Below are 14,297 nucleotides of genomic sequence, written 5' to 3'. Positions count from 1 at the left end.
CGGTGCTAAAGTTGCAAATGAATTGTGGGAGGAAGACTGTGCTTGCGGTGCTGGGGCTGCCATGGATTCTTGAGGCCTGCATGCACTGATGGTGCTGGCTTCACTTTTTTGGTTTGTTGTAGGGGATCGAGCCACAGCCTCTGTTATAGGATCTGGTTCTGTCAGTGTGCTGATGACAAGCAGATGATTGACTTGTTACACCTCAGCTGGGGGCAGGATGAGATGCGTCTACGACATGGTCTAGAAGGAGGATGAGGGTGCACTTCATGGGTGCTTGCATGTTTAAATTGACCTCAAGTTCATGATCTATTCTGCCATCTTCAGGTAATTTTTTATTGAAAAAGAACACTCTTGATATTGTTGCATTTTTTTTTTTCTTCATTGAGTGGACTCAGAAAGTGGTGGCATGTTTGTTTCTGGTGATTGTGTCACTCTGTTACTACTATGTTGATTGTTACTAATTTTATTGATGTACAGCGTTTCAGCATTCTGCCCGATTGGACCCTCCATGGTGTTAGCTTCACTTTCAGACAGAGGGGGTCATTTTGACCTCGGCAGTCTTTTTGAAAGACCGCCGAGGGACCGCCGTGCTGAAGACCGCCACTGGCGGCGGTTTTCTGCTCGGCGTATTATGACTGTTGGCAGCTCTCCATCCTTTTTCGGACAGAGAGCCGCCAACAGCCATACTGGCGGGCGGCGGGGAAGTGGAGGTTGCTCCACCTCCACTGCCACGTCAACAGAACACCGCCCACCGAATCACGTCCTGTGATTCGGCGTGGCGATGTTCTGTTGACGGTGTGGTGTCGGCGGAGCAGCCCCCATGGATCCCGTCCCCTCCCGGAGGATCGACGGGCCAGGTAAGTCGATCGTCCATTAGGGGAAGGGGGCGGGGGGTGTTGTGTGTTTTGTGCGTGCATGGGGGTGTGCGTGTGTGTATGTAGAGGGGGTGTGTGAGTGTGTGTATGCTTGCGGGGGTGTTGTGTGTTTGGGAATGAGTGCACGTATGTCTGTGGGTATGTCTGTATGGATGTGTGTGCGTATGTTTGAATGTGGGTGTGCATGTCTGACTGTGTGTGTGGATGTTGGCATGTATGTCGGTGTGTGTGCGTGTATGTGTGTTGGTGGCGTCTGCATGCGTATCGTGTGTGATTGAGTGATGTGATGTTGGGGGTCGGGGTGGGGAGGGGGGTCCTGCCACCTTTGAGGGGTGCCAGGGGGGGTGTAGGGGAGGGAGTCAGGGTGGGCGTGGGAGGTGGGGGAGACCCCTATCAGTGCCAGGGAAGGAAATAGTGCTTACCGCCATGGATTTCATGGTGGTTCCAAACCGCATGAAATCCATGGCGGTCAGCCGGGTCCAAATACCGCCGGCGGTATAGTGACGACCGCCGGGCTGGAGACCCATGTCTCCAGCCCAGCGGTCATCTCCGCCCTGGCGGGCGGAACAGAGAAGCGGCAGATGACCATGGCGGTAACCGCCATGGTCATAATTGCAAAAAAAAGACCCCCAACCTGTTGCCGGTCTTACCACCGCTTCTCCGCCGTCCGCCACGGTCGTAATGACCCCCAGCGTTCCTATTGGTGTGGGCAGCCCTCTAAAAGGTTCTGTTGCTTCTCCAGCTCATTGTTTTTAGTCTTTAGACTCCTCTGTTGTGCCATTGTGGTGGTGCATCGCTGGTGGAAATGTCTGAGGGGCAGTTTCCACCCAAGTAAAAATGGATTAGGTAACTTGACCAGAACTTTTATTCTCTGTTGGGTGAGTAGGTGCCCCATGCCATGTATTGTGCCGTTAAAGTCATTCACTGGTGTCCTTGTGCTGTCTATAACCACATTCCTGGTTCCCTTTGTAGGTCAGAAGGTGTCTGGATTGCAAGTTTATTGTATGACTGGTGCACTGTTTGAGAGGCACTTGGGCACCTGTTGTTTAATGCTTTAAAGCTTAATGTCTTTATGAGAGACAGTGCATTCAACATGAGTATGCCGCTGCCAAGTGTCTCTGCCCACTCTGATGCTCTGATGCTCTAGGCGTATCTAGCACTTACCTCACATCCACGTTTCCACACACCATCACACAAGTAGAGGAAAGGGAGCATTGTGAGGCCCAGTGGTCTCTGAGTAAGCAGTCTCTGTTTGAGCGTGGTTTTGTCTTTCACCTTACACCAGGTGAGCAGTGCCTTGTAGGTGTGTAATTTATGTCACCTTCTGGGGCTGTAGGGGTCTCCTGGGACTTCCTAAGGTCAGTGTAGGCCTAATGTATTCTGGTGGTAGCAATGGAGACGTTGAGAGGGATAGCCTTACCGAAGAAGCTCCCAATGCTGTGTCGAGAGATGCTGTAGTGATATTGCGATTTGCAGGGTTGCGATGTTGCAGTGTGTGGCTGAAAACCGCTGAGGGCTGATGGTTAAAACTGCTTTTGGTGTCTTTGGGCCCTCTTATGTGGTTCTGTGGTTGCTTCTAGTGATTGTGTGAGTGCAAGCGGGTGGACCTTGTACAACCACAGGCTGTACCTGGACCTAGCCAAGATGCCTCTGCAGTAGTGGCCCCCTTCTTGTTGACCTCACCTCGCTGGTCTCACTGGCTTCTCTTCTCTTACCTCTCTGGGCTCCCTGGCCGCTGTCTGCTGGTCCCAGTGGGCTGCGCTGTCTGAGCTGACGAGCTAATGGAGCTGCTAGTGCAGCCCAGTTTCTGTCAAGCCAGTTGGCCCAGTAGGACAAGTGTGGGAAGGCTACCAAGGGAGAAGCCTGATTGTCTTCAAAGCGGTGCCCTGGAACCTGCTCAGTAGTTACTAGGAGAGGGCCGGTCCATACTTACCCCACTTTCCTCAGGGGTCCTCCACAACGGATCAGCCAGAGAAGGGTGTAAGAAAGGTGGTAGGAGCTGGCAGGGTGTTTCCAGTGACCCCCCCAACCCTCCTGTGCTCCATGACTGCTCTGTGGTGGAAGAAGGAGAGTGTGAGGAGGATGAAGTCAATGCAATGCAGGGCAGGACGACTCCTACTGCTCCCCCCTTGTTTCCTCTCACTCGCTCAGGCTGGGGGTATAATACAACCAAGTTTTGGTCACACTCAGAGAATCCAAATCCTCCTGAAGGGTAAGATCATTTACTTCGATGTGATGTTTAGGCAATGAGAGAACTTTGCCATAGACACAGTGGGATGAAAAGTGACAGTATGATTATTGTTAAACCATCAGCAGCTAAAGATTGTGAGGTGATAGTACGGTCAGTCAGAAGAGCTAATAATGAATCAGAGCTGAGCTGAGCAGACAATCTTGTGCCTTCTTTAAAAAGGAACAGAAGGAGGTCTTGCACTTAGTTAATTTGCCAAACACTGAAAAGATTACTTAATTTCTGGCAAAATAGTAACCACTTGTTTGGGACATGAAGCAGATGGCAAACCTCATTAGACAGAAAAAGATAACTACAACATAAAATTATCTAAACATAAAAGCAGAGACAACAAAGCTGACAACACTCAATTTAAAATGCTCCTTAATATAAAATGCTCCTCAGTTAAAATGCCCCTAAACATGAAGAGAAGCAGAGAAGTACTTCAATTCATAACATTACATTTATTCTTAAGTAGGACTGCATTGTATTTATAAGACAGCAGGTCCTCAGTCAATTGATCAGAAACACAGCAAAAAAACACAGGATGTGTTCAGTACAAACTGCGATATTTGCTGACTCAAAGTAATTCTTTATCAGTAGTTATTATGGTAAGGTGATCTTAATAAGAGGATGTGAAGAGTTGTAAAAGTTACTAAAAGTAGGCAGTGGAAATATGGTGGAAATTTAAGAAATAGTATAGTTGAAGAAAGCAGAACATTGGTAGTATGGTGACAGTTTAAGAAACAGTGAAGTTATGATAAATAGCCTCATATTTTGAGTACTTTCATAAGGTGCTTCTTTGTTACTAATGTGTCATGAAGTCATCATCCTGGTACGAGAAGGACAAGAAATATGTGTTGTATTGTCTACCTAGCAATCACATCACCCAAAATTAGACGTTTGAAAACTTCAGTGATCCAAAAGCTCAGTAAAGTACCCATAGATCTCTGTTTACATTAATGCATAGTGGAACACCACTAGGGGAACATCATTATTGTGGTAACAGAAGAATTAAACTTACACAGCAAAAATCAGCTCCATGGATCATATATCCTTGATCATTCCAAAGGAGAATTTGCATTGCTCTGTGTGGGCAGCTGTAATAATTAACATGAAAACGCTTAGATAGCTTCATTGTGCAAACTTTCTTCTGGTTTCTTTGTAAAACTGAGGTGCAAGCATAACAACGATTGCAGCCCTTAATCAGGTTACAACTGCGGTTTACGTTTCAACATAAACCTTATTTGAACATTCATGCAGCATTCTATGGAATACTTCTGGAATACTGCCGAAGTAGTATTCCATAGAATGCTGAGAGCGGTAGGTTCAAAGTACTACATTACTCTTCCCCTTTCAACAAAACACAAAATCAACTTTCACCACATTCACATGCCTTTGATATACTAATATATTTACTAAAAACTGAAGCATAACATCAACAAAAAGGATAGGATAACATTTTTTACAAAACACAGACTTCACAGTAAAAATATAGTAAAATCATCAAAACACACAAGTTCTAGTTAGGCTTACCCTAAATCTGACTTGTAGCCTTCTTACTCAGTTATTTTTACAAATTCCTTAATTTCTCACGAAAGGCTAGTGACATACAAATCCTTCCTGTTTCTCACAGCACCCCTATGGGACATTTCTACTTCCTGTAACCCTTGGTCACCCTTACACTTCACTACTCTATCAGCATTCCCCCAATCACAACCATTCACTCTGACTGCACTACTACACACCTTGTCTATTACCATTGGATAACTGCATTTCTTACCACGTTTCTTAACTTGTGCTGATTTTCTGACATGAATATCATCACCTATTTTCAGCTCAATTTCTTTCACCCTGGAATTATTGTTATGGCCTGTTTTTTGTTTAGAATTTGCCACTGCAGAATTTTTCTTAACTGTTACATCGCATTCTTCCAGTGACACTTGATGATTTATCCACTTTCCCATCCAACTCAGACGTATCTTAGTGAAGAGCTTCGTCCCTCTTAAGGGCTATAAATGTCGAACTTTGCGGTCTGGTCCTAGAGAACCATATCATGGAACTCACTGCATTCAGAACTGCATACTTTTTAGATATTTTTCATGCGTTCCACTTGACCATTGGATTGAGGATGGTATAGTGATGTCCTAATGTGCTTTACATCCCATGACCTCAAAAAAAGTTGTACTGCTTCTTAACAAATTGCACCCCATGGTCTGACAACAAAAACTGTGGGAATCCTTATTGCATGGAAATACTTTTTAAAAACTCCACCATGGTTTTGGCATTGGGTTCCGACACAAACTTCACCTCAGGCCACTTAAAATACAAATCAGCTAAAACAAATGCATACCGATGTTGGGTGAGCAGTGTTTTAAATGGGCCTATTAAATCAATCTGAACTTTTTCCCAAGCATGGAATGGGCACTCAATCATTTGTAAAGATGGCGTCCTCACAACAATTTTGTTTATTGTCCATTGAAGGCCATCAAAATATCTGCCTTTAATGACGTTTGGTGAAGGTGTATCCTAAATCTCTAAATTGGGGTGGTGTGGTGAGCAAAAGAACAGTGGATTAAACCGAGATCTTTGTGACTGGGGGTGAATGTTTGCATTGTTTAGCATTCCGTCTATCATGTGTTCTTTTTGCACTGGATGAATATACAATCATGTTTTCTACCTCTGACTCATTTTGTGTAAGTATGGCACTCAAACCATAATTGCTGGCATCAACTGTTATGCAGCAAGACAGATTGGGGTGAATGATTTCAACATGTTGTAACTGGCAAATTTTCTTTAAATCCATTCAAATGCTTCTTGGCGCTTGATGTTCTAGACAAAAGAGATTTTTTTAAATAGTTCTGTCAAAGGTTTAACGTGGGAAGCATAATCAGGGATGACCGTGCTGTAGAACTGGCACAATTCCAAAAATGGCTTTATTGTTGTTTTATCTTTAGATATCATGCCATTTATGATAGCATCAACTAAGCCTGGTCTTGGTTCGATATCACGTGCCCTAAATATTCCACTTTGTCACTAAGCAAATCACATTTTGCACAACTCATTTTTCTTGCAGTATATGCAACGGTTGGTTAAGACTTTTGGTATGTTCTTCTATCGATGCTGCAAATATTAGATTTAACCTCTTCCATGTTATCGGCAGCAATGACCATAATTTGAACTTGATCTTTGGTCCCTGGTCTCAAAACCATTTTGAATATGCTCTGGTGGAACCAGCCTTAAATGCACAAACCTTTGATTGCCACAAATCTTTTTCAAAATATTTTTCTGCTTCTGAAAAACATGGTTTCTTCAATAACCCCAGCTAATTGAGTTCTTCTGCCCTCATATGATACATGAGAACAATCTTCAGGGGGCTCTAAACCTTTTCCAGCCATTTCTCCCAGAAACTTTCTTCTGTAATCATTGTTATTTTAGCTCCAATTAGTAATCTATAGGAACGTTGTTGTCTCTATGTTTCACAATATTTACACCCTCATTTTTCTCTTCCAACTCCGTTATGTATATCTGAGAGGTTTTAGCTTTTAGCTATACATAATATTTCATCCTATGTAGGCTTACCCAAGGATAATAATTTTTGTTAAATTGTTTTATTGTTGCAATGACTAACAAACTGGTCGCAAACCAACTGATCCGTGTAGTTCTCAAAATTGCATTCTGTAACTAATGTTCTGAAAGCAGATCATAAGTATCAAAATTTTCACCAGCAAGTTGTTTTTTATAAAAAATATTGTGGCCCAGTAATACAATAAACAGTTGAGTATCAAATCTAACTTCCAGTTTCTTTATGGCTTCAATATATTCATCAGTTGCATCATCTTCTGCTCTAGTCACCTCTAGCAAATGTTTTAAGATCAACCATCCTTCAAAACCAATTGAATGTAAGAGAAGGATTTTTTTTCTTTCTGGACAAAATCTCGATGTACCTATTGCACCCAGGTAACATTGGAATGTATTCAAACAGTTTCACCACTTAATAGGTTTAGTAGTAGTAGTTTAATAGTAGTAGTACTTGTCTTGACTGGGAGCAGCAAGAAAAGAGGTGTTGGTGCTTGTTACGACACTTTTAAGGTCCCATTGGCTAATTGTTGTCTAGCCTCATGGTAATTGTAGTGTTTTCTTGACTGTTGCTATTAAATTAAAGCAATATTAGAAAGCATAATAAAAGCCTCCAGTCTTGATATAAAATTTACATGAAGATGCGTAGAGAGCTTAATTGTGGAAACTTTCTTCTAGTTTATTTGTAAAATGGAGCTGCAAGTACAACAACGATCTCAGCCCTCAATCAGGTTACAAATGTTGATTCCATTTCAAGATAAATCTTCTTAGATCGTTCATGCTGCATTCTATGGAATACTTCTGGAATACTGATGAAGTAGTATCCCATAGAATGCTGAGAGAAGTAGATTCAAGCTACTAGAGCAGTGTATCATATTTTTGCTAAAATGGTGAAATATTGGCCTACTTTATTTGAACTTCTTGCTCACTATCTTATAAATGGAAGCCAATGCATTTCCTATGACAGACAATGTAGCTGCTACACCCATATAGTTTACTTTTCTCTTTTTAGAAATGTGTGGAGTGTGCAAGTAAAGGTTGTGCCAAAAGCAACATATACAATTCTGAATTCTGAATTTTTAGCTTGCTTTCACCCACAAATTTCACCTTCTAAATATGGGCGGAGAATACTGGAAATGCAGTATTCCCACATTTCTTATAACTCACGATTCAGCCAGAAATAAAACACTTCTGTCTGAATCAGTAATTTCATTTCAGTTTTGATGAGGTCCTGACTCCTTAATAATATAAAATATGTGGCACACTTCAGAGAGACATCAAGTTTCTTGGTCGTGTGTGTCCAATATCTCATCTTGCTTGGCCAACCGCCTCAATCTGCCATGCACGGTTGTCTGTGCCTTATTAATTTTCCCCTTGAATCCTTGGTGCATGACACTCATTTCTTTCTCACCATTTTAGCCAGAGCTTCTTATGCACTTTGTGCACGTTCTGTTGACCATTTTTCTCTCAGTTTGAAGTCTTGGCCCCCTTCATTGTACCCCATCTTTTTGTGTCCTGAACGTGGCATGGCTTCCCATTATCTGCTGTTTCTGCTTCACTCCATGTATCTCATTGCATTTCTTCCCATACGGCCCCTTCTTATAGCTGTGCCTGTGTTTTTTGTGCCTAAAGAGATTTGCCAGCTACTTGTGGTTGCGTTGTACTATATTTTGAAAGTTTGCAATGATACTGGCTATTTTGTTAACATTAAGTCTGCGAGGAAATGATTGCAGCCACATTGTGTCTTTCCTATATGTGACATATTCCCCTACGACTTCAGTCTATACTTTACCTATTCTGTGTGGGTACTAAGGGGCATATTTATACTCTGTTTACACCACATTTGCATCATTTTTTATGCAACTGCTCCACAAACTTAACTCCATATTTATATCTTCACGCTGCCTAGTTTGCACCATTTTTTGGATGTGTGAACTCAACTAGCGTCAATGAGATGCAAGGTAGGTGTTCCCATCCAAGAAATAACACTATTCCCATAGCGCCATATTTATCCCTGTGCTAAAATAGTGCACGGAAGGGAGGTGGACCAAAATAAGGCCTGGGCCAGACCAAGTGTTAGGGGACCTGTGGACCCATTTCCCTGGTCAAACACCATTGAATGGGTCCACAGGTGTCCCCCCACAAGCCTCATGAACACCCCCACCCACACCAGAGGGACACAACAGGATGGCGGACCACATCCTAGGTAAGTAGGGTAAGTGTAGGTAGGTATTTCTTAATAAAACAGTTTCTAAGTGCCATTGGGGGACCTGACATGGGGCCCCCTGCATGTCACTGGGTGCAATGACCATGCCCAGTGGACATTGGTCCCCTGTGCTGGCCATTGGGGTGGTGGGCCTGACTCCTGTCTTTTCTAAGACAGGGATCATGTTCTTGGATGGTTGTGCATCTGGAAATGACACATGGCTGGGTAGCGACATTGTTTTGCTGCTAATCATCTTAGCTGCATTTTCTGTTGCACAACCTCCTTTTCCCATACCGCCACCCCACCCGTCTAGCATCTTTTTGTATACACTAGCCCAAGCTTAGCTCCGGCTTGCACCATTCCTTAAATATGGTGCCCAGCTGGCACTATAGAATGGAGCAAGCCAGTGCTAAACCTTTGGATGGAAAAGTAGAAATATGAGCCTGAGACTTGTGAGGATATTTGCAGTACAAAAATCAAACCATGATTGGCTTTAGAAATACTTGTTATTACTTGACTTAGCTTAAGGCACGTGCATGCAGCAGAGGATGGAGGATGGAAGAACTCCGCAGTAGAAAGCTCCTTGATCCAAATTGGACCCGATATGACAAAAGCAGACTGATATTTAGAGGTTGAATAATAAATAACACGACCAGCTCTAATAAATGTGCAACGTTGCATTACAACGCTGGAAATTTGTAACAAAGCGACTTATTTGGTCCAACAAGATACCATGGTTCTGTGTTTTAATCCGTTTTCTAGAAATTCCCTCAAGATAATGTAATGTGATCTCAAAACTCAGATTAAAAGTGTGGCTTGGAGCTCTCTTGCTTGGGATTTTATAGCATGTGATCATAGTACATACGTCACTGTATTTCAGTGGTAGGCAAGCCATAGGTCATGAGCAGCATCACTGTGATTTTACGATCAATTAAAATTCGTGGCATATTGTTCGGGTCAGCCTATCGACAAATTCCGTATCTCGTTACTTTGCTTACAAGTTTGTCTATTAGCGAATATTGTCCAGGCCTGTCTGCTATTGATTTACTTTATTGGTATACATAGAGTATCCCTATAGCATGGGACCCAATTAATTAGCAGAAACAGTGCCTGGCAATCTCCGAGGACCAGCATATTGATTGCGTATGCCCTTTGTATCCGAAGTCTAATTAGTATTACTGAACAAAGCACAAAGGAGATCCATAAAATAACTACATACTTCATCAGTAGCTGCATAAGTAGCAACAGTGACTTCCCTCGGGGGTGTGAATAAACCCAGGTAATAAATCTGCAAAGTAATTATAGTGTCGTTTAATATAATAAATGGCACTCCTATTGTATATCATGTACAAAGTATATTCATTTACCGGAGAAACGCCCGAACGTAGCACTGCTGAAGCAAACACTGCGAAGATTTCTTCTTGGGAGCGAACCTATCCGATGATTATTAACCTTTCCTCCTTTCAAACATTGTGCTGGTGTCCTCTCACCTTTAGTTCCTTTTGCTTTCCCTGATTCTCACACTCTGGTGCGTTTGCTCATTGATACGTTAGGTTGCTGTCTGTGCTCTCAGACGCTTTTACTTCTGTTACCCCCTCATATTATTTTTAGAATTATTTTCAAGTATAGCATAAAGAGGCCATTTAACTGGTAGACGTTACAGATGTAGGATTTAGGCACATACAGTTTCGTTACAATGAATAGTCACCAATATGGACGTCATAAAGGGATCGCAGCTGCGACCCCCAGCTAGCCCCTTGCGGCCCCTGGCACTGCCTTTGCGACCCCTGGCCTCAGAGGTGGCACAATCAGTGCCAGAAACACGGGGTCATGTCCTCGTTGCTTGGAGCTCCACTTCCTTGTTTTTAATCATGTTTTAGTACAGTAATAGTGAATTATATGTTATTCACTTATTAGTGTACTCAAAAAATGGAGTACAGTTATCTAGAATATGACCTCTCTTAGCAGCTGAAGTAAGTAAAAAACACTTTTAAGTGTATATGTGTGCATGCCTTGCGGGTGCGAGTGTGTTTATGAAAAAGAGAGTGTGTGAATGAGTGAATATGTGTTTGTGTAAGAATGTGTGCGTGAGTGAAAGTAAAAATGAAATTACGTGTGATTGCACTCCCGCTATACCTGGAATTTTGGTGAATTTACGTCCATGGTCACCGACCAGGTTTTTAAAGATTCTGGTGCCTACCACATAAACCTTGTACCATAAGAAAGCTCTTTTAAGCTGTATTTGCACCAGTAGCTGTTGTGCTCCTCCACATAAACATAGAAGCCTGCCTCGTAGAACATGTAGTGGGTGCACAGTCCTCTGAGCCTTACTATTTTGCAATATAAGGTCCTGGGGGAGGATAGGGTGCAGCCTAGTCTTCCCCCCCCAAAGTTTTCCTGGGTGATCAAAAGGCCAGATGGGTTAGGAAGGTTGTGAGGCAGGGGCGGGATATTTAGCTTTGTATTTAGGATTCAGGAGAGGATGTCACGTCCTCTTTCTGACTCTTCCACACAATCAATGGGTTAATTTTTGCAGTGCAGTGGTAATTGTTGCAACATGGCAATGGCCTTACTGATTGTGGGATTGAGTAGACTGGAAAGGAGGGGCTGATGCTGTGCGAGAGGACCTACACACTCTAGGAGTGGCAGGACATACCGACCAGCTCAGGCCCGATGTTTTAGACTAGGCCTGGGTCGCGATGAGCAGGGCGATGCAGGCCGCATCGAGAGGTGATGTGCTCACTGCATGTGCTTCACCGAAAGGCAAGTCCAAGGCTACACAAGGAGGAGCAGGGAGGCGTCAGAGCCTCACTGCCACATTGGGGCAAGCCGCCTCTGATAAAGGCTTGCCCCTAGAGCAAGCGTATGTAGGAGTGGGAGTAGGGTCAAGCAATATAGGCTGATTGGGGCAATAAATATGATGGCAGGGGCCTGGGAGGAAAACAGGTCCAGATAATGGATGGTCCATTGAATTTGTCCTTCAGGACCATCAAAAGAGGCTACGGGGCTTGGTGGTGACATAGTCATGTTTGGCAGAATACAGCTGGTGCCTGGACAGACGGGTGGGAACAAGCCAGTTGGGTAGGGGAATGGTGGCAGAGGCTTGATCTTGAGGCCAAAGTCCAGGAACAGTGCAGGTTAATTGAGAGGCAGAAGTGTGTTGGGAGCGATTATACAAAGCCAGGGAGGTGTCAGTAGAGGAGATGAGACAGAATAAGAAAGCAAGAGGGGCATCAGGTGCCTGGGAAGCCAGGAACATCACTGGCACTCAGTTGGGGGTGGGTGCTGGTTGTAGGTATCAGATAAGAGTGCAGATGAGAGGCAGGTTGTGGGAGGCTTCGTTGATCATGGGCATGGTACTGTGAGAGACCCTTCTGGTTTGTGCAGCCAGGTGGTGGGAAGATCAAAGGGAGAATGTGAAGCTGGCAAGCAGTTGGTGACACCATGGGGAGTATGATGGTCCCTGGATTCTGGTCCAAAGAGCTAGGAGGGACTCTGGTGGCCTTCCCTACCTCGATGCTATGACTGATGTGCAGATGGGAAAAGCATCCAACTGATTTATGCCTGAAATGAATGAGATTGCAGATGATTTGGACTTGGATAATGAGGAGGGGAGTGATGAGTGGGAGGGTGGTAATGTGGGTAATGGAGAGGGTGCACACAAGATATTAACAAAAAGCATTGAGAGTGGTGGTGCAACAGCATCTTCAGTTGGTGTCCTACAGTAGTCAAGTGCAGATGGCAGAGGTACCTCTGGGCAGCAGAAGAAAGCTTGCATGGGGAACAGTAGACTGAGGAGGGAAGCTCCAGGCTTATTGTCAGGTATGACGGATTGGTGGTCAGTATGGAATACTCAGAGCGGTGTTCGTGGTTCACAGTCAAGGAAGTCAATAGGTGTTCAGGACAGGGTGATAGAAGGCATGGGTGTGATACCTCAAGAGTCAGGGGTATGACCGGTCAGAAGCAGAAGCAATTGATGAAAAACATGGTGGATGATACAGGGTTTAGATGGACTCTAGGACAGCTGGTAAGGAAGGGGGAGAGGGAAGCAAAGATGATAGGGGTCATAAAAAAAGCATGCCTTACATGAGTCTTGCCATGCCACTTGGATTAGACTAAGAACATAATATGGAAACATGAGCCCTTTCAGCCTCCTCCCCCTCAGCAATTGGCAAGTAACATACTAATGTACTCAGCCACAGGTGGTGATTCGGCCTGCTGGAGTTTCAACAGGGGATTTTGCTCCAGGCTACCTTGCAAGAGTAAACATGAGTGGTCCAAATGTAGCATCTGCTATTGCATGGCACAGTGTTTCACCCTTTCAAGCCTCTCAGAACAATGTAAGGCAACTAGAGGTAGAGGACAAAAGTGGCCAGTTGGTCCAAACGGATCCCACGCCAATTAAATTAGAGAGTTTTCTGTCCGTTGGCAAGGTATCCAGACAAAGATAGAGCTGTGAGACTGGAGTAGGGTTTTCTGGAAGGTTTTCAGGTAGATTGCAAGGGTCACAAGGGCCATAGGTGGGCTGGCAACTTGTGGTCAGCCAACTCAACACCTAAAGTTGTGGCAGCCAAATTGCAGAACGAGGTAAGTGAAGGAAATACCGTAGGTCCATTTTGCGAGTGGCCTTTGACAGACTTGATCATATCTCCTCTGGGTGTGGTGCGTTAGAAGTTAGAGGGTGAATACAGGTTGATTCATCCCTTGTCCTGGCTGGAAGGTACATCTGTGAATGACTTAATTGCAGCAGAGGACTCTAGGGTGGTATATGCTTCTGTAGATGATCCTATCAAGTTGGTCAGGCACTGTGGACAAGGGGTGGGGTAGGCAAATTGTTCCATCAAGTCTGTCTTACAATACACCCACAGGAATTTTCCTTGCTGGGTATGCAGTTTGAGGCTGGCATATATGTTGACAGGGTCTTGCCGATGAGGTGTGCCATTTCTTGTGCCTTATTTGAGGCTTTCAACACCTTTTTACAGTGGGTTTTTACTAAGTTAAGAGGGAATCAAGAAGCATCTCATTACTTGGATGACTTCGTTTTTTGGAAGGGCAGGTTTAGGGGAGTGTCACAGGGCACTGAGGCAATGTGAGGTCATGGCAGCTGACTTCAGTGTTCCATTGGCACCAGAGAAGACAGAAGGACATAGCCTGGTGTTGCCATTTTTGGTCATTGAGTTGGACACAGTGACTATGATTGCAAGATTCCCAAGGGGAAACGTGCAGGAAATGCAGAGTTTTCAAGAGGAATTGATGGGGGAGAGAAGGCTGGAGTTGAGGAAGATACAGAAGTTGCTAGGTTTTCAGAATTTTGCATGGAGAGTAGTGAGCGTGAGTCAGACGTTCTGTAGCAGACTGGGCATGTCTATGCATTTCTATAACTGTGCGAGTAGGCCTGGGTGTGTGACGC

The sequence above is a fragment of the Pleurodeles waltl genome, chromosome 2_1 (assembly GCF_031143425.1).
Source record: "Pleurodeles waltl isolate 20211129_DDA chromosome 2_1, aPleWal1.hap1.20221129, whole genome shotgun sequence".
Classification (NCBI taxonomy): Eukaryota; Metazoa; Chordata; class Amphibia; order Caudata; family Salamandridae; genus Pleurodeles; species Pleurodeles waltl.
The sequence above is the reverse complement of the archived record's forward strand: the minus strand, read 5'-3'. Positions refer to the sequence as shown.